An 18,203-nucleotide genomic window follows, 5' to 3' on the forward strand; every position below is an offset into this window, starting at 1 on the left:
TTTAAAAGATTGAAGCCCTGCTGGTTAAAACAGTTCTACCAAGGAGTAAAGAGAGGGCATCTCAAGGCCCCTTCTGGACTTAGAATTTAATGCCTATTTATTGAGAACCTCTCTGTGCATTTGCTCAGTCCTACGTCAAGATGAAGTTCTCTGTGCCCTAGAAGCTTGGGTTCTAAAAAGGCCACAGAAATGGGTGAGACCTAAAAGAATGCCAGAATAATGCAACGGCCTTAATCAGACTGTCTTTGCTTTGCTTTGCTTATAAGCCACTGACTTTAAACTGACAAAAAATAAAAATAAAAAAATTAAGTAACCTGAAATAAAAAAAAGATTGAAGCCCTGAACCTAAGGCATCTTCCTCCCCTCTTGGCTGATACTTTGTGAACAGAATAAGCAGGTGGTTATGCCTTGTCTCTTTCTCAAAAGTGGGAGGGAACCTCAAATTCAGCTTAAGTTCTGTCCCAGTAAGCACTAAAGCCACAAATTTATCATGAACGTACATGCTATATGGAATGTTTGAAGATGAGAAGTGCTATGGAAAAAAGCAGAGCAGAGTAAGGTATGTGGGAGACCCAGAGTGTCCTGGGAGGGAGGGGCAGCTTGCAATTCTCCACAGGGTGGTCAGAGTTGGCCTGTGGAGAAGGTGACATCTGAGCAAAGGTTTGTAAGACATGAGCTTGTGAGTCATGAGAGGTTTTGAGAACATTCCTGAGTAGAAGGTCCTCAGGTAGAGCGTGCCTAGATATTTAAAGTACAGCAAGGAAGAGCTTCTGGGTTGGTGAACATGTGGAAATTCAGGGAGGTGCCTGGTAAGGGCTTGGGAGCTGCACACCCCTTCTCATATACCTTGCCCTATGCATATCTCCCATCTCGCTGTTCCTGGGTTATATCCTGATACAATAAACCAGTGATACAGTATAAATAAATAAATAAAGTACAGCAAGGAAGAGCAGTGTGAGTGAGGGGGAGGCAGAAGGAGAAAAAGCCAGAGAGTTAAGGAGTGGGACTGAGAGCACGTCATGTGGGGTTTTGAAGGCCTACATTCAAATTATGGAGCCATCACACCTCGTTTTTATCGCTTTTTTTTTTTTGCACAGTCCAAAGACTAAATCTTAAAAACCAATTCATAGAGCCCTAAAATACTTCACTTAAGCAATTTATGGAAAGTCAATCAAAGTAGCAATTAATGTTTTCGAATGCAGAGTAGGCTGGATATTTACAGTAAAATAATCCAATGTTGTAAGTTAAGTAAGCTAAATGTACTCCGACAAGTGAGTTTGTTGTATTAAAAATGAACTTATGTGAATATAATTCAAATGAATAATTTTGTTATATCATATATAAACTCACTAAGTTAAATCTATTTAAGTGAAAACAACTTTTCAAAACTCTAAAAATATTATTGGGGGTGGAGGAGAGAAGGAAACAGACAAGATACAAATATGCATGTTGTATATGGCTCTTTCTTAACTTCTTTCTCACAGAACAAACAGACAAATAAGTAAATTAAAACTGAAACAAGGAAACGACAAGAAACAATGCCTGTTGGCATTTTGTCACTTCCCCGGGAATTTTTATTTGCTTATTATTTGAAGAGGTAGTATTGTCTGAGGCCAGAGCTCAAAACCAGGAGTCAGGCATGTATAAATGTCACTATATCTTTGATTTTAACACATTTAAGAGATTTAAGTGCACGACTTCACTTCTAGTCTTGAATTTTTTTCTTCTGAAAAACAAAAATTGAATTAACTCTCTGCGACAAAGTGCTTAAGCGTTGATAACCTGGAAATTTTTTTAGTGAAAGATTTTTTTAAATTTTAAAATGGTTGCTTAAGTCATATTATAAATATTTGATTATCAGTGCTAATTTATTCAGCAAATATTTAGCAAGTGCTAAGGTAGGTGGAAGTAGAAGACCTTGTGAAGAGGCTGAGAGAATGTGGTAGACAGGCAGGAGATAGGGGAATGGAGAAGTATAAGAGGAGCTAAACAAAGAGAAAGTTTTGAGAGGTAGAAAGTGTCCAACAGCTTTAAATATTGCAAAGAAATCAAGTATATTAATGCTGTAAACTGTCCAGTGGATTTGGCATTTAGGAGTTCATTGGGGACTTTATTTAAAACGGTTTCCATTGTATGTGGTGTTGTAAAGCACTCTCGCATGCATTTTATCATTGTATCAAGTTCCATCTGTTGCAGTACCTAGAGCGATACCTGACTGGGTCCGCATTAATACACAGCACATACCGGCTAGGTCAAGGCTGAAGTTTGAACTCACTGGATAGGTGCAGTTATGTGGTACCTGCTATCCTTGCCCACCTCTGCTTGCATCACTGACTTACATGGAAGCCAGGAGACTCCTGAAGAAAAATAAAATCTGGCTTCTACCTGGACTGTAGACATAGATGTAGGCACAAGGAGAACTGATGTGTGGGTGAGTTATAAGGGTAGGGGTTGTGAGGAGAGGTGATAAATTACTGGAAGAATATGAACCCTGTGGCAGAGCCCACCGTAAAAGAAGGAGTCAAGCACGATGGGAAGAGAGTCAGGGTCAAAGGGGAGTGGTGGCCACAATATGAACGGTCTCAACCAAGACAGATTGTGCCCGAGGGGAAGAAGCTGTGTGTAAACCAATAGACAGACCTTACTATACTCTGGAACACCTCTGTACCCCGTTAATCTTACTGTGGGAGCCCTGTAACAGGCTATCACTCAGGTGGAAGAGAGCCGCCATTCACGTGAGTATGCCAATTTGTCTTAACACCATGAGGTTTGAGAAGATCTGCACCTTAGAAGGGCAAAGACAGTGTCATCAGCCTGGCAACAGTCAAAGAAGGCAACAACTTGGACTGATCACAGCTTCCTTGAAGTACCTTCTAGGGACCTCCCCCCAAATTTTGGGAGAGCCGTGTAGAACTTTGTAAAACGTGGAAGTTTCTGCCTGATTGGATGGAGGCCAGAATCAATGTAATTCAGGTTACAAAGACAAGACAATGAAACAGACTTTATCTCAAACTTCTAGGGGGGGAATGATTTCCTGAGCTTTGAAAGAACAGAAGAATTCTCAGATTTTGTTTTCTATTTCATACCATGTCATATCATATCATGTCTATTTCATATCGTCTTTGAAATTTACACTTAGGTTTAAAAACTTGTATACATTGTATATGACAGCCTCTAATCATTTTCATATTATTTATTATAGATCTTTCCTTATTTTAGAGTTTTAAATTTGGTTTCTCTCCCTTTTGGCCCAGTTAATCCTGTGGTTGAACAATTTTGGCAACACAGAAAAACTTTTAGTTTATCAATAAAATTGCTTTCTAATTTTCCAATATGTTTATATCCTAGCTTTTTATAAAATCCAGCTTTTTTTTTTCACCTCTCCTTTGTTTCTTTGTGTTTTTACAGATTCTTTTGGTATAGGAAAGGAAGAAAATGAACATTTATTGAGTTCCCTACTATGTACCAAGTTTTATTATAGATTGATTATGTTTATCCTTTAGTATCATTTTCACACTTTAAATTTAGTTCAGAAACATTTTTCTCACTTTTTGTGTTCTCTTTTCGTATTTTGGATTTCATAACAATAACACTTTACTTAAGGTACTTAACTATCTTTGCTGTGATAGTCATCAAAATCACTTAAATTTACTGTTCCTCTCTATAGCTCCAATCTTTTGTAATTTATTTTGTAGATGCAGATTGTGTTCAAATATTCCTTCAGGTTCTGTGTTTGCAAAAGACTTTCTTCTGACTTAAACACAAACAACCCCCCCCCCCAAAAAAAGCCCAAAACAAAATAACCAAACCAAACCAAACAAACAAACAAAAATCCCCAGGGCCATTAGGCCATTATGATGAATTTGCAGTGAGAATCAAGCATCTTCAGGAGATCTATGATAATTTTATTCTTAGGGCTTGCTTATGTCCTCTTTATTGCATAAGTTTAAAAAACTTATACTCTCAGGATTTCCCTGGTGGCCCAGTGGTTAAGGATCTACCTTCCAATGCAAGGGACGTGGGTTCGAGTCAAGTCAGGGAACTAAGATCCCACAGGCCACAGGGCAGCTAAGCCCTCGCACCACAACTACTGAGCCTGCGCGTGTGCCACGAGGAAAGATCCCACATGCCGCAACTAAGATCCCGCGTGCTGCAACTAAGATCTGAGGCAGCCAAAAAAAAAAAAAAATCTACTCTTCGAATCTTTAGGGGATAGCTCTCTCTTCTCTTCATCTGTTTCCGGTAAATATCGAATGCCTCTGGGCTTCCCTGGTGGTGCAGTGGTTGAAACTCCGCCTGCCGATGCAGGGGACACGGGTTCGTGCCCCGGTCTGGTAGGATCCCACATGCCGCGGAGCGGCTGGGCCCGTGAGCCATGGCCGCTGAGCCTGAGCGTCCCGAGCCTGTGCTCTGCAACGGGAGAGGCCACAACAGTGAGAGGCCCGCGTAGCGAAAAAAAAAAAAAAATCGAATGCCTCTGTAGTTCAAGAATTTGACAAGTACACATCCAGGAATAGTCCTCCACATACTCAAGAGAGACTTCTTGTTCTTTCTTAACTGAGGACAAGTTATTTTCAATTATTTCTTTCAGTACTCATTCTAGAATTTTCTTCTCTTTTTCTCTGGCAACACTGTTCACGGATTCAATTGGAGAGATCCGTTTCTTTGGGCCTACAGGTTTCTCTTGAATTTCTTTAAATTTTAAGACATCTCTCTTAGGATTTGCTTTTCTATTACTGTTGAATTTTTAAAGATGCCTGCTGTTCTCTTAGTGAGCTTAGGATGGAGGAGGCACCTTGTGTTCTCTTCCTCATTACAGGTTAATTCAGTGGAGCTGCAGACGGCCAGTTAATAGTTTCAACCTCCAGTTCAATAGAAAAAATGTTGTAGACTTTGGAGGAAACATTACTTCCTTGAGAACTGTGACCTTAGACCAGCAGAGCCTAAAGTTGCAGGCATACGAAGGAAATATTTGTGAGTGGGTTCTTACATGTGAAAGTGACCCAAGTGACTCCCTTTCCCATACCTTGATTCCTGGGCCTGGTATTCTGGCTGTGAGAGAAACACCACCATATATTGATCACTGGCTCAAAGCATGAAAGGATGGACTCCATCCTATAGGACAGCATGCCAACCTTGTACCATTTCAGCATTCTCTAAGGGGCCTCTAGATGATGGGGACTTGGTGAGATCAGTGAATTCCATGGACATGAGCCCATCGCACCACTAGTTTGCTGTAAAATTAGTTCCTTGGTCAGAAGCAATTCCAAAATTGGTAATTCTCATTGAGAATTCATTTTGATATATAGTATGAACTATGATTCTAAAAGCTCATTTATAGTTTACCAGAGAAAATGACTTCATTTATACTGTCTCAGTTTCCTCTTTGTCATCATGTCAAAATAAAACAAAAGGAAAAAGATGAAGGAGATGACAAAGAGGTGTGAAATGCTCTGATTCTTTTTATTCTCATGAGATTATTGGTCCTTTCTCCAGTTAGTAGCTTAAAATCTATTTGCTTACCTAAAGTATGTTAAATAAGTTAGTTAAATAATCCTCAGAGGATGCAGAAGTAGAAATCTTTTTTTTAAAACATCTTTATTGGAGTATAATTGCTTTACAATGTTGTGTTGGTTTCTGCTTTATAACAAAGTGAATCAGCTATACATATACATATACCCCCATATCTCCTCCCTCTTGTGTCTCCCTCCCACCCTCCCTATCCCACCCCTCCAGGTGGTCACAAAGCACCGAGCTGATCTACCTGTGCTACGAGGCTGCTTCCCACTAGCTATCTATTTTATGTTTGGTAGTGTATATATGTCCATGCCACTCTCTCACTTCGTCCCGGCTTACCCTTCCCCCTCCCCGCGTCCTCAAGTCCATTCTCTACGTCTGTGTCTTTATTCCTTTCCAGCCCCTAGGTTCATCAGAACCATTTTTTTAAGATTCCATATATATGTGTTAGTATGCGGTATTTGTTTTTCTTTTTCTGACTTACTTCACTCTGTATGACAGACTCTAGGTCTATCCACCTCACTACAAATAACTCAATTTCGTTTCTTTTTATGGCTGAGTAATATTCCATTGTATATATGTGCGACATCTTCTTTATCCATTCATCTGTTGATGGACACTTAGGTTGCTTCCATGTCCTGGCTATCGTAAATAGAGCTGCAATGAACATTGTGGTACATGACTCTTTTTGAATTATGGTTTTCTCAGGGTATATGCCCAGTAGTGAGATTGCTGGGCAAAAGTAGAAATCTTAAAACAAAAACTTCTTCAAAGGAGCTTCAACTTTTCTGTATATTATCAGATGGATATTTGACAAATATAACTCTTTGGTACATGATTTATTGGGTAAATTGACATTTGGTTATATTGATTGGTTGAGTATATGTGGTATATCATATATAATTTTATAGGTTGGTTTGTGCATGAATATATACTGGCTATCTAATCTACAGGTATATAGATTTGGTTATATTGATTGATTGTATAGACGTAGATATTTAGAATTTTTTTCAATTAACAAAACGTTCCTAGTAGTTTACTTCCAAACCTTTTTGTGTGCATGTATATGTGGACACACACAGGGTTTTTGTTGTTTGTTTTAAATATGGCATCGTACTGTACATATTGTCCCATAAATTGCTTTTAAATATATTAGGGACACCTTTGCATGTTAATGTCTACAGATGGATGTAAGCATTGGGGTTTTAGGATTTGCATTGATTTTGTAGATCAATTTGGGGAAAATTAACATTATATGTAATATAAGTAGTATTATATATTAAATATTTGTATATATAAATATTATATTTATATAATATTTAAATCTTTTCATGCAGGAATAGGATGTATCTGCATCTTCTCAAATGCCTTTTAGCTAAGTTTTATAGGTTTCTTCATGTAAACCTTACACATTTCTATTTACCTTAGATATGTTATATCTTTTGTTTCTGTAACGAGTAGGATTTTTTAAAATTTGTTTTTTATTGAAGTATAGTTGAATTACAGTGTTGTGTTAATTACTGCTGTACAGCAAAGTGACTCAGTTATATTTATAGATTCTTCTTCATATTCTTTTCCACTGTGGTTTATCACAGGATATTGAATATAGTTCCCTGTGCTCTACAGTAGGACCTTGTTGTCTATCCATTCTATATATACCAGTTTGCATCTGCCAATCCCAAACTCCCAATCCAACCCTATTTCACCCCACTCCCTCTTGGCAACCACCAGTCTATTCTCTTTGTCCCTGATTCTGTTTCAGTTTCATAGATAGGTTTATTTGTGTTATATTTTAGATTCCACATATAAGTGATATCATATGGTGTTTGTCTTTCTCCTTCTGACTTACTTCACTTAGTATGATAATCTCTAGTTGCAACCATGTTGCTGCAAATGGCATTATTTCATTATTTTTCATAGCAGAGTAGTATTCCATTGTATATATGTACCATGTCTTCTTTATCCATTCATCTCTTGATGGACAATTTGGTAGTTTCCATGTCTTGGCTATTGTGAATAGTGCTGCTATGAACATAGGGGATGAATAGGATTTTTTTAAAGGACAACTGATTATTGCTATTATTTTTAAAAATTTATTTATTTTTGGCTGCGCTGGGTCTTTGTTGCTGTGCGTGGGCTTTCTCCAGTTGTGGCAAGAGGGGGTTACTCTTCATTGTGGTGCGCAGGCTTCTCGTTGCTTCTCTTGTTGTGGGGCACAGGCTCTAGGCGGGCGGGCTTCAGTAGTTGTGGCATGCAGGCTCTAGAGCGCAGGCTCAGTAGTTGTGGCACACAGGCTTAGTTTCTCCGCAGCATGTGGGATCTTCCCGGACCAGGGCTCAAACCCGTGTCCCCTGCATTGGCAGGCAGATTCTTAACGACTGCACCACCAAGGAAGTCCCTATCAAATGGTTTTTGAGGGCATTTATTTTGAGATGATTTTTCAAATATTCCTCTCAAGAAATTTGATTTTGAAAATCCAATACCAGACTCAGTCATTATGTTTGGATCTTCATATTACTGGTGTGCAATTGCCAGTTGTAAAAAAATGTCATATTTGTTGAAGAAGACCTTTAAAATCACTTTGATTAATTATAAGGTTAGACATGGTTGTGTGTTAATAACACCCGATTGGTAAACTGTGCCTGTTATGGGACTTAATTCTACTGAATTGATGTATAGAAGTCAACTGGTTCTTACAGAAGTCAAACTGAGAATTTAAAAACACAGTAATATGGAATTAAGACTGATTGTTTTTATGTTTCTTCCAACAAATGGTAAAGCTATTATATATTCATGCAGAAACTAAAAACAGCTTTATGATCTTTACAGAGCATCTGCCAAAGTAAATTATAAATACCCCAGTTAAACTTTGAAATTATATTGGAAAATACCATAGTTATGTACCATGGCTGACAAAGAGGACAAATTATTAAAAGTGTTTAAATACTTCTAAACTAGATACGAATAAAGCACAAGCTCCTAGCTCTAACACCTCGGGAGAAGGGAGCAAAAGGAACATGTATGGAGAATGGTTAGAAGGATTAAGCAAGGTGGTCTCCAAATACCTGTCCACAGGCTAAAGCCAGTTCCTCCCCGGTGTCCTCTGGCCCACAGCATCCTTCTGATATGGATCTCTGACAGTTCAGGGCTATTAAAGGCCTGAGCTGGGCAGCCCCAGGCAGAGAGTTCTGCTTGCAGCCTGACCAGCCAGACACCTGGCCTCATTCTCTGAGGATAAGATGGAAACAGCAGCTAAACTTGTGGGAGCTGTGGTTCCTTAGCCTTTCTTAGTTCACCCAGAATATTGCTGGATTGTGTAAGAATGTGGCATCCGTTGCTCGACATTCTTGGTGAACTGTTAAAAACCACACTACTAGAGCAAGTTGGACATTTGAGCTTTCCTTCCTTACTGCAGTGTCCAATAAAGATGCCAAAGTCAACAAACTTATATAAAAAACACTTACATAAAATGTGTATTTTAAATTATGGTGTGATTTTTCTACATTTGAAAACATTTTGCATCTTCTTAAAATAAGGTTGTCTCTTCCTAAAAATTTTATATATTTAAAAGACCTTTCTATTATGAAATGATAGTAATAGTAGTTCTTTCTGCACAATTATTTACTTACAGTAATGATCAGTACTAAAATGAAGACATAGAAGATGCTATGTGAGCTTATGAAAAGGGGTCGGGCTTCCCTGGTGGCGCAGTGGTTGAGAGTCCGCCTGCTGATGCCGGGGACACGGGTTCGCGCCTTGGTCCGGGAAGATCCCACGTGCCGTGGAGCGGCTGGGCCCGTGAGTCATGGCCCTGAGCCTGCGCGTCCGGAGCCTGTGCTCCGCAACGCGAGAGGCCACAACAGTGAGAGGCCGGCGTACCGCAAAAAATAAATTAAAAAAAAAAAAAAAAAGGAGTATTTGAAAAGGGGTCTAGGAATCAGGGAAGGTGTTCTCAAGGAAATGGCATAGCCACTGGCTTCATTTAGGCAGAATCTGCTATGTCAGTCTGTTTACCAACCTAAATGATGGTTATTAGAATTAAGTGGGATGACATCAGGGAAATACAAGGTACCTATGCAAAGAGACAGGGAAATTTGGTCTAGGATGTTTCCTAGCTTTGAAATATTTTCTTTCCTTCTCTTTCTCAGTGTTTTCTCTCCTTAACTCCATGGTTCTGTCTTCTCCTTATTATCTCTCTGCCTCTTTCTTCTTTTTCCCTTGTTCTATGTAAGACAATGATCTAGAGAAAAAGACATTAATGGAAAATAAATTTCCAAACCATCAAGGCTAATGAATTTAGAATACTGTAACGATAAACTACTGTAGCAATTGAACAAATTATATGGCTACTTGGTAATGACGAATTGTCTACACGGTGGAGATTTTTTTCTACAGAAGGGAGGCTGGGTATTATTCAGAGGACAGTAGCAAGGAAAAGATAGAGGAGGTGAGCTGACTTTGTTGTTTGCCTTTATTGAAACTGTCTGGAGGATAGAGGAACCTAAGATGTTCTCTGATGCCATGTTTATTAGCTCTCCCTGGGCTGATGTGGCATCGTATCTCCCTTCATTGCCTCCTCTAACTTATGTGTATTTCTGAATGAAAACTGCCACTCCCCACACCCGCACATACACATAGACAACAAAAGTCTTAAGCACACATGAATCTCTGATGCTAATTGACTGGAAAGGAAATCTTTTTGTTTATAAAGTAATTTTATTTGTCAAACTAAAATAATAGGAAACTCTCTTGGATAGGGTTCTTGGTTGCAAACAAATAAACAAAAATCCACTCTAGCTAATTTACATCTAAAGGGATTTATTAAGTTGAAAAGATAGCCAGTCCTGGAGGCTAAAGAATTGAATTCCAGGTAGGAGTCCCAGAACCTCGCTGCAGAACTGGCTTCCCTAGTGAACAGCAGCTTCCCTCAGGATCAGGAACTTGCCCAATCAGAAGCCACCATCAGAGCAGCTAACACACACCACCCTGTCTAGGCTTAGACCCTTCCCCCAGAACAAGCCAAGATCAAACTCTCCTGGGGGGTGTGTCTTATTGGCAGAACCTCAGTCACAGATCTGAAGCCTAGAGACCAGAGAGGCTGAGAAGTGGAGCTTTGTGGACTTGACGCTGGGAAGGAGGGTTTACAATATAGAGGATTATTACACTGTGTAGAGGGTATTCAGAAGGTTTTGAGCAGCCTTGAATGACAGCTCTCCATGACAACTTCCACAATTGATCTCTCAATTAAAAATTTCTCTGGTTTATGAAATTGCAGAGTCTGGGAAATACAGTGAATGAATGATAATCTGAAAAAGGGAGCATGGGTGAAGCTAAATTTTTAAAGGTCTTGGATACACAGCAAAGAACTTGAGTTTGAAAGTTCAAAGAACTTGAACTTGATTCAGTAGATGATAGTGTGTCATTGAAGGAGCAGAGGAATATCACTGGAATTCATATTTATACATAGAACCCTTCCACTTTGAGGATGGGATGGGAAGTAATGTTGTGTACTTCCACAGACAGAATTAAAATTCTGTGCTTTAGCCAGTTTTTTCCTTTCTCTGTCTAGCTTTACCCGCCTTGCTTGCACATGACCTACTGCTGGTTATCTGCAATAGTGGTGAAATTCCACCTGGTCACTGTGGGTCACCCTCAGATAAACAGTGTTTTGATGTGTGAGAATTGTGGCTTTTAAATTGTGAATTGCATGTGCCTCTGGGTTGGTTGCCCCAGGTCATGCTCCTTAACTTCTTACTGTTTTCCTATCTTTGCTAGCATCTTCGAGCCAATCCGGGATCAAGGAAGTGTAGTATTCAACTCTGGGAATGCCTCTGGCTTATTAGCAGTCTCTCTGAACTTGCTACTGCAAGCTCACAGGTTAGTTCTAGTCACAGATCTCTGTTCTCTGTAATTATGTGGGGAGATAGTCAGAGAAATGAGCAACAAAGCCTGGCTTGGCGATCTTTGTGGTTTGACAGCAGGACCAAAGGAAGTCCCTGTGCATCTTAGATAAGCCTAGATTGTGGCTAAGGATTTCAGGGTCCCAGAGTGGTGAAATCCATCAGTAACAAATACAAAGGAATGGGCAGACTTGTCACATAGCAAAAGTAATTTCTTCCTGGACAGAGGCAAGACTAAATTAGACCATCAAAAATCTAAACATTGGCCTTACTGAAAAAAAGTATTTGATGGGCTGGGCTAAGGGGAGTCCGATTGGTACAGAAACAGTGGGACGTCTTTTGTGGGCTGGCAGAGCAGCAGGCAGTGTTACAAATGCACAGAGGGCTGTCGCCCAGGAAACAGTCTTAGCTTTAGACTAGACTTAGCTGAAGGAGAAAAGGATCCAGAGAGGTGGTGGCTTGAGATGTTAGTGGTCAGGTTGGCGTGGTGAAAGGGGGAAAGAATGTGGACCTGGGTCTGACTGCTTGGCAAGATTTAACTGTTCTGTGTTCAAGACTGGTGACTGGATTCGATGTGATTTATAGAGGCAGAGGGAAGATCAGAGATGAAACTAGAATCCCTGCTGAAGAGGGGTCTCATGTCCTGGGAAGGGTGAAAGGTGCCCTCTGAGCGCTGTGGCCAGAGAGACATAGCAAACTCATATGTGGATCTCAAGCAGCTGAGTCCCCTTCTCATGGGTCCAGGGTCCTAGGGGGATAACTCATGGGCAAAGGCACAGGTGGGTAGCAGCCTCTTGGAGGTATAGGCAGGGCTCTTCGTTGCTGTACTGATCTCCTCCCCTCTGACTCACCCAAATCAGGGGAATGCTGTCCCTCGTTCTCCTTCCCCTCTCTGCACTGGGGGTGGGGTGTGGTGGGAGTGGACACATAGACTCACACACACTCACATACACGGGGTGGTTGGAGCATCCCACTATGACAACACTAGCCACAAATGTCTAAGATCAGAATGACATTCTCTCTTAACACAGTGTTCAGCTTTTCCTAATTTCTCTTAGGGTCCTCTTTTTCTCAGGGCTGTTAGGAGGACTGATAGGCTGCAGGGTCCCTCCCCGACCTGGGACGGCCTCAGTGGGCGACCTAAGCCAAGCAGTATCATTCAGTATTGAAGAGCATAGACTTTGGAGCTAGGCTGCTTGGGTGAAATCCCAGCTCCCTCTTCCTACCTCTCACCTCTACCTTCTCCTCATCTGTAAAGTGCAGAAATCATGGTACCTGGCTCCAGGGGTGCTTTGGGGTTGAAATGAAGACGTATGTGTAAAATTTTTATAACAGTCTCTGACTCCTAGCAGGTATTATACAAATGTCAGCTTTTAGACGTTGAGATAAAGTATTCATCCAACAATAATTTATTGAGTATCTACTATGTGTCGGGCACGTGAGTACTGAGAATAAAGCAGTGAACGAGACCAGATCTGTCCTTACGTGATGCTTAAACATCCTAGAAGGGAGGCAGTTAGTAAACAAATGAAAGAGTAAAAAGACAAGGTAGTACTAGGCCGTGATAAGTGCTGTGGAGGATATAAAAGAGGGTGAAGCAACTGAGAGAGTCTGAGACACTACTCTGGTTTGAGTGGCAGGGACAACCTCTTAGGGGAGATAACACTGCATGAAACTAGGGAAGGAGCATCACAGACAAAAGGAACAGCTTGTGCAGAGTCTCCAAGGCAGGAAGATGCTTGACATGTTTGGGGAACACAAAGGACAATGTGGCTGGAGTATAGCGAATAGAGGGAGAGTGGCATGGCATGAGGTCAGAGAAGTGGGCAGGGGACAGATTTAAAGCACCTTGAAAATTTCAGCACGTTAGCAAGAATTTTGGATACCTTCCGCGTGGTATTTGAGGCCATTAGTAAATACTAAGCAGATAACTGACATGATTTTATGCTTTAAAACAAGTCATTCTTTCTGCCATGTTGAACATGGACTGAGTAAGAGGAGCAATAGTGGAGACCAATAAGGACACTGGTGCAATAGTCCAGGGAGAAATCGTGGCGGCTTGCACTAGGGTCAACGTGGAGAGAGCTAGAAACGGAGAGATTCATCCTGGGGGTAAAGCTGTCAGCATGTGTGATGGATTGGATATGGGGGTTGAGGGTAAAAGAGGATTTATTGTAGGTCTTTCCCTTGAGCTACTGTGTGGATGTTGGTACCTTTTATTGGTGTGGGGAAATGGAGAGAGAAACAGGTTACAGGCGAAGTCTGTTTTGGATATGTTAAGTGTAATATGCCTATTAGATATCTAAATGGAAATGTCAAGAGTGTAGGTGGATATATGAGAATGGAGTTTGGGGAAGAGTCAGGGTTGGAGATAGAAAAGTAGATGCCATCAGCGTGTAATTGGAAGGTAAAAGCCGTGAGGCTGAATGAGAGTCCCTGGGAAGAAGGTGTACATAGAGAAGAGGAATGGCCCTGGAATTGAGCCCTGGGACACGTCAGCATTCAGAGGATGAGCAGAGGAGGAGGAACCAGCAAAGGAGACGGAGAAGAAGTGGCAGGTGAGGAGGGAAGAAAACTAAACGAGTGTCATTTTCTGGTTCTTTGTAAACATGGACGTCAAGAGAAGGACATAAGTCCAAAAGCAGGGAGTGGTCAACTGTGTAAAAGTCAAGTATTGTTGAAAGGCTAAGTTAGGTGAGGACTGAAAAGGGTCCATTGGGTTTGGAAACATGGAGGATGCTGGAGAGCTTGACAAGACTGGCTTCTGTGGTGGGGAAGGGCAGAGCTGGATCGTACAGGAGTTAAGGAGAGGTTGGGGATTGGGGAAGTGGAGGGGGTGACTATATATATATATTTTTTGGACTGCTCTTTCCTCACCATTAGAATAGTAAGAAAAGAAGGCAAGGAAAAGCCAGTTTGTTTTTTCAAGGAAGAAAGGGCAAAAGAGGTCTGCTTTGGTTCTCATCTGTAGGCCTGCCTCAGCCTACCCTGGCTCAGCAAGGGACTGCATCACGGTTTGGGACAAAGCCTCACAGTAATTCGGAGGCACGCTGTCCCCTTCAGCATTTTCTTTATCTCTGAAGAACCGTTGAGGAGAGCTGGCCTCGGTGGGCCCTCGGTTTCTGTCACAATCCATCTGCTTCTCTCTCAATTCGCCGAGAACGCTAACCTACAGTTATCTTTACTACTGAGAAGAAACGGTTAGAATATTAATTTCATAAAATCACCACTTCATTTTGAGACGCATAGTTGTTCACAGCTAATGACGCTTTACCTTCAACCCCAGCTTTTGGAAAGCCTTTAACCTTGTTAATGATATGTTTCAACAAATTAAGCAACATGACTAATTCTGTGTCCTAGTCGCTGACTGATTCCAACAGGAAATTTCTCTTTAGGAAAGTTCACTCTGTAGGTACCTCATCTGATGTCTAGTCATAGATAGGGTGTTTTTTTAGACTGTGAGGCAAGAATATCTTATTCTAATAATATGCCAGGTGAACCTGCAATTGTTTATACACTTTGATTTCCTTATTCAAAGCAGTGCTTTAAAAGCTACATTATAAGAACTTGTGTTTGAAATAAGTTTCCAGCCTTGTCCCCCACCCCCTCCCCAAAGGGTAAAGCCTGCTCCAGCCTGTATTCTTACTCCACCCTGGAGGAAACTGTTAATTTCCAGATCTTTCAAGATGCCAGACTGGTTAGTCAGAGGATTTCCAAGCTTGTTCAAAATACCTCCCTCCCCGCTTCAATCTTCACTCCTATGATTCCATTACTTCTTTAGCCTCCTTAAAAAAACTATTAGACCATTTAAAAATGGTACCTGTGCTCTCTAGTTTTGAAGACATAATATCAGGGTATTAAAGATGGAAGATAATAAGTTGTTATAATCAAACCTAACTTGCCTTCTCGGAGTTCAAAGGATTCATTAATCAATTAGATGATGTGCTCACTGCTCGCTCTTATCATTGTTAAAGATGTGAACTCAGGGACTTCCCGGGCTTCCCTGGTGGCGCAGTGGTTGAGAGTCCGCCTGCCGATGCAGGGGACGCGGGTTCGTGCGCCAACCCCGGTCCGCGAGGATCCCACATGCCGTGGAGCGGCTGGGCCCGTGAGCCATGGCCGATGAGCCTGCGCGTCTGGAGCCTGTGCTCCGCAACGGGAGAGGCCACGACAGTGAGAGGCCCGCGTACCGCACAAAAAAAACAAAAAAAAACAAAAACAAAAAACTGTACTGAGAACTGGGAAGATGGAGTCAGTCATATTACCTGTCATCAGAGAGATTATATGTAAAAAAAAAAATGAGTTTAATAAAGTATTCTACAGCATTATGGAGGGAGGGGTGTGCATTTTGTCTAGAGAGAGTGGCGAGCAGAGTCAAAAAAGATTTCATAAAAAAAGGTGACTCTTAGTTTGATTTTGGAAAGATGGTCGGTGTTTGGACAGGCTGAGTAAGAGGAGAGGTATTCCATGAGAGGGTACTGTATAAAAATAAGTGACCTGATAGGGAACTGCATTCGAGGAACTCAGAGTGTTTGATGAGACTGGAGAAATAGATGCTGGCTAAGGCATTGGGACTTCATCCTACAAGATGAAGCCATTTGAAGTGCTTATCCAGGGAATGACTTGCTTGATTTTGCATTTTAGAAAGCTTATTTTAGCCATGAGGTGAGAGATGGCAGAGGTGGAGGTGTAACCAGCTGAGGGGCTGTGAAACTAATGAGGAAAGGAATGCAGTGTTTCAGGAGCTTGAAAGAAAGGACCTGAAACCAGGCAAGAGCAGTGAAATGGAGAGAAGGTTGTGGGCAGGAATGTCTGGTCCACGGAGGGGCAATGGGGGAGAGAAGGGGAGCCTGGGACAATTTTCAGATTTCTCCTTTGGTTGACTAGGCAGATTGTGGAGACATTTACTAGAACGAGACTAGAGAGAACAGGCAACTGGCAGGAAAGTTAACTCCTGTTTTAGTCAAGCTGAGTTTAAGGTCAGTGGGACGTCTGGGTAGAAATTTCTGATAAGAAATTGGCTTTACAGACTGGAGATCTGGGATAGGGATGGACACTTTACGAGTTACTAGCACATGGTTGGTAGTTGAAGTCATGGGTGGGTCTGGATAGACCAGGCAGCATTAGAAACAGACCAAGGGCAGACTATTTAAGCACTCCAACATGTCAGAGATGGCAAAGAGGCTGAGCAAGATGGTTAGAGAACTGGAAACTGAAGTGTCACAATGGCCAATGGAAGAGATAGTTTCAAGGATAAAAGTTCTGGTCCCCAGTGACAAATGCTGCAGGTATTTTAAATAAGAAGGGAATTGGAGGTGGAGGGGGGAACAACCCAACGGCTTAGGGAATTTTGAAAACCATAGGTGACCTTTGTCAGGGTCGACTCGGAAGAAGAGTGAGCACAGAAGTGGGTTTGCAGGGAAGAATGAGTGGTAGATGAAGAAATGGATGTGAGAATATTGAGAAAAGGCGTTTATCTCCCGAAGAGCTTGGCTGTGAGGAGGTGGGGACTGGAGACAGACTGGATCAATTAAGTGTTTTGAAAATTTCATTTTGTTTTAAAACTGTGTGAATATATTTGACATGATTAGGGGCCTTGGGAAGATGCTGACAGAAGGAGCCTGAAAGTCCAGGAGACGGAAAAATCTGTGAAAAGCCATTCTTGGATGGGAAATAGACGGAAACCGTCTTCGATGCCAAAAAGATGATCGGAAACGCTGTGTGAAACGTTGTTTTCAAAGGTTGGGACGAGGTGACTTGCCATTTATTGAGCAGTCACTGCCAGTCCCTTCCCCTCTAACTTGAAGGTAGTGCTCGAACAGGAAGACAGATCGACTCCTTAGCAGGGTTTTTTTTTTCCATGAAACAGTTAATCATTAAAAGTGAATAAAAGAAGTACTTCCTCAAGCTTAACCCATCTGCAGTGCTTTTAACGTCACAAAGAATAAACCATCCCTAGCGCAACTGGTTCAACAGCGGCTGTGGAATGCAGTTATCTCCCTCGCTCTGTCGAAGTCGGTTACTGTCCAGCGTGATTTCGTTCAAGCCTCAGCGCCCAGAGGAGGGGAGGTGCCTGCCGCGCGGGCCGCCGGCGTCTGGAGGGAGGCGGGCACTGGCTGCAGGCACCGGGAGAGGGAGACTCGGGGAGAGGGGCGCTGGAGGCGTCTCCCGGGACTCGCAGCCACCGCCGTTCCCATCGCCAGCGCATCGGCCGGCCCAGCTCGGGCTTTCCCCGCCGCTCCCCGCGCGCCCAGCTGCGGCTCGGCGTCGGTCCCCGGGGGAGGCCTCTCCTGTCCCCACTGCCGCCCGGTGCCCCTGACCACCCGGCGGCCGCTTTCGGTTCCGCGCCTTATAAGGCCTGACAGGGGGGTCACGTGCGTCCCGGGCCGCCCGCCGGGAGGAGGGGGCGGTGGGGAGGAGGGGCGGGAAGCGGAGAGGAAAAGGGGAGGGAGCCGGGGGCGGAGGAAGGAGCGAGGGGCGGATTCTGCGGCCGTGGGAGGCGGTGGCGGTGGTGGCGGTGGTGGTGGCGGCGGCGGCGGCGGCGGCGGGGAGCGGACCGCTCGGAGCTGGACCGAGGAGGAGGAGGAAGAGGTGGAGGTGGAGGAAGGGACCGGCGCGGGGGCGGGAGAGCGCAGCGCGGCGGAAGCCGGAGACGGCGGGAGGGCCGGTGGCTGGCCCCGGGCGGGAGCCGGGGCGGCGGCGGCAGCGGCCGTGAGGACCGCGGCGAGGGAAGCGCATCCAGCGGCCCCGGCGGCGGCGGGGGCCCGGGTCTGCGCGCTCGGGCGG

The 18,203-nt window shown here is 43.0% G+C and overlaps 1 protein-coding gene across 1 annotated transcript in view; it reads left to right on the forward strand.

Annotated features, from left to right (window-relative positions):
- The first annotated feature begins 17,936 nt into the window (after nucleotides 1–17,936).
- The window catches only part of DGKH (diacylglycerol kinase eta), a 173,438-nt gene continuing 173,171 nt past the window's right edge, over nucleotides 17,937–18,203 (forward strand). Inside the window, exon 1 of the mRNA XM_029210192.1 lies at nucleotides 17,937–18,014. The gene's annotated coding sequence lies outside the window, so the exon portion shown is untranslated. The remainder of the gene's footprint in view (nucleotides 18,015–18,203) is intronic.

Source organism: Monodon monoceros, unplaced genomic scaffold, assembly GCF_005190385.1.
Source record: "Monodon monoceros isolate NGI ecotype Baffin Bay Population unplaced genomic scaffold, NGI_Narwhal_1 Super_Scaffold_8, whole genome shotgun sequence".
NCBI classification, from domain to species: Eukaryota; Metazoa; Chordata; class Mammalia; order Artiodactyla; family Monodontidae; genus Monodon; species Monodon monoceros.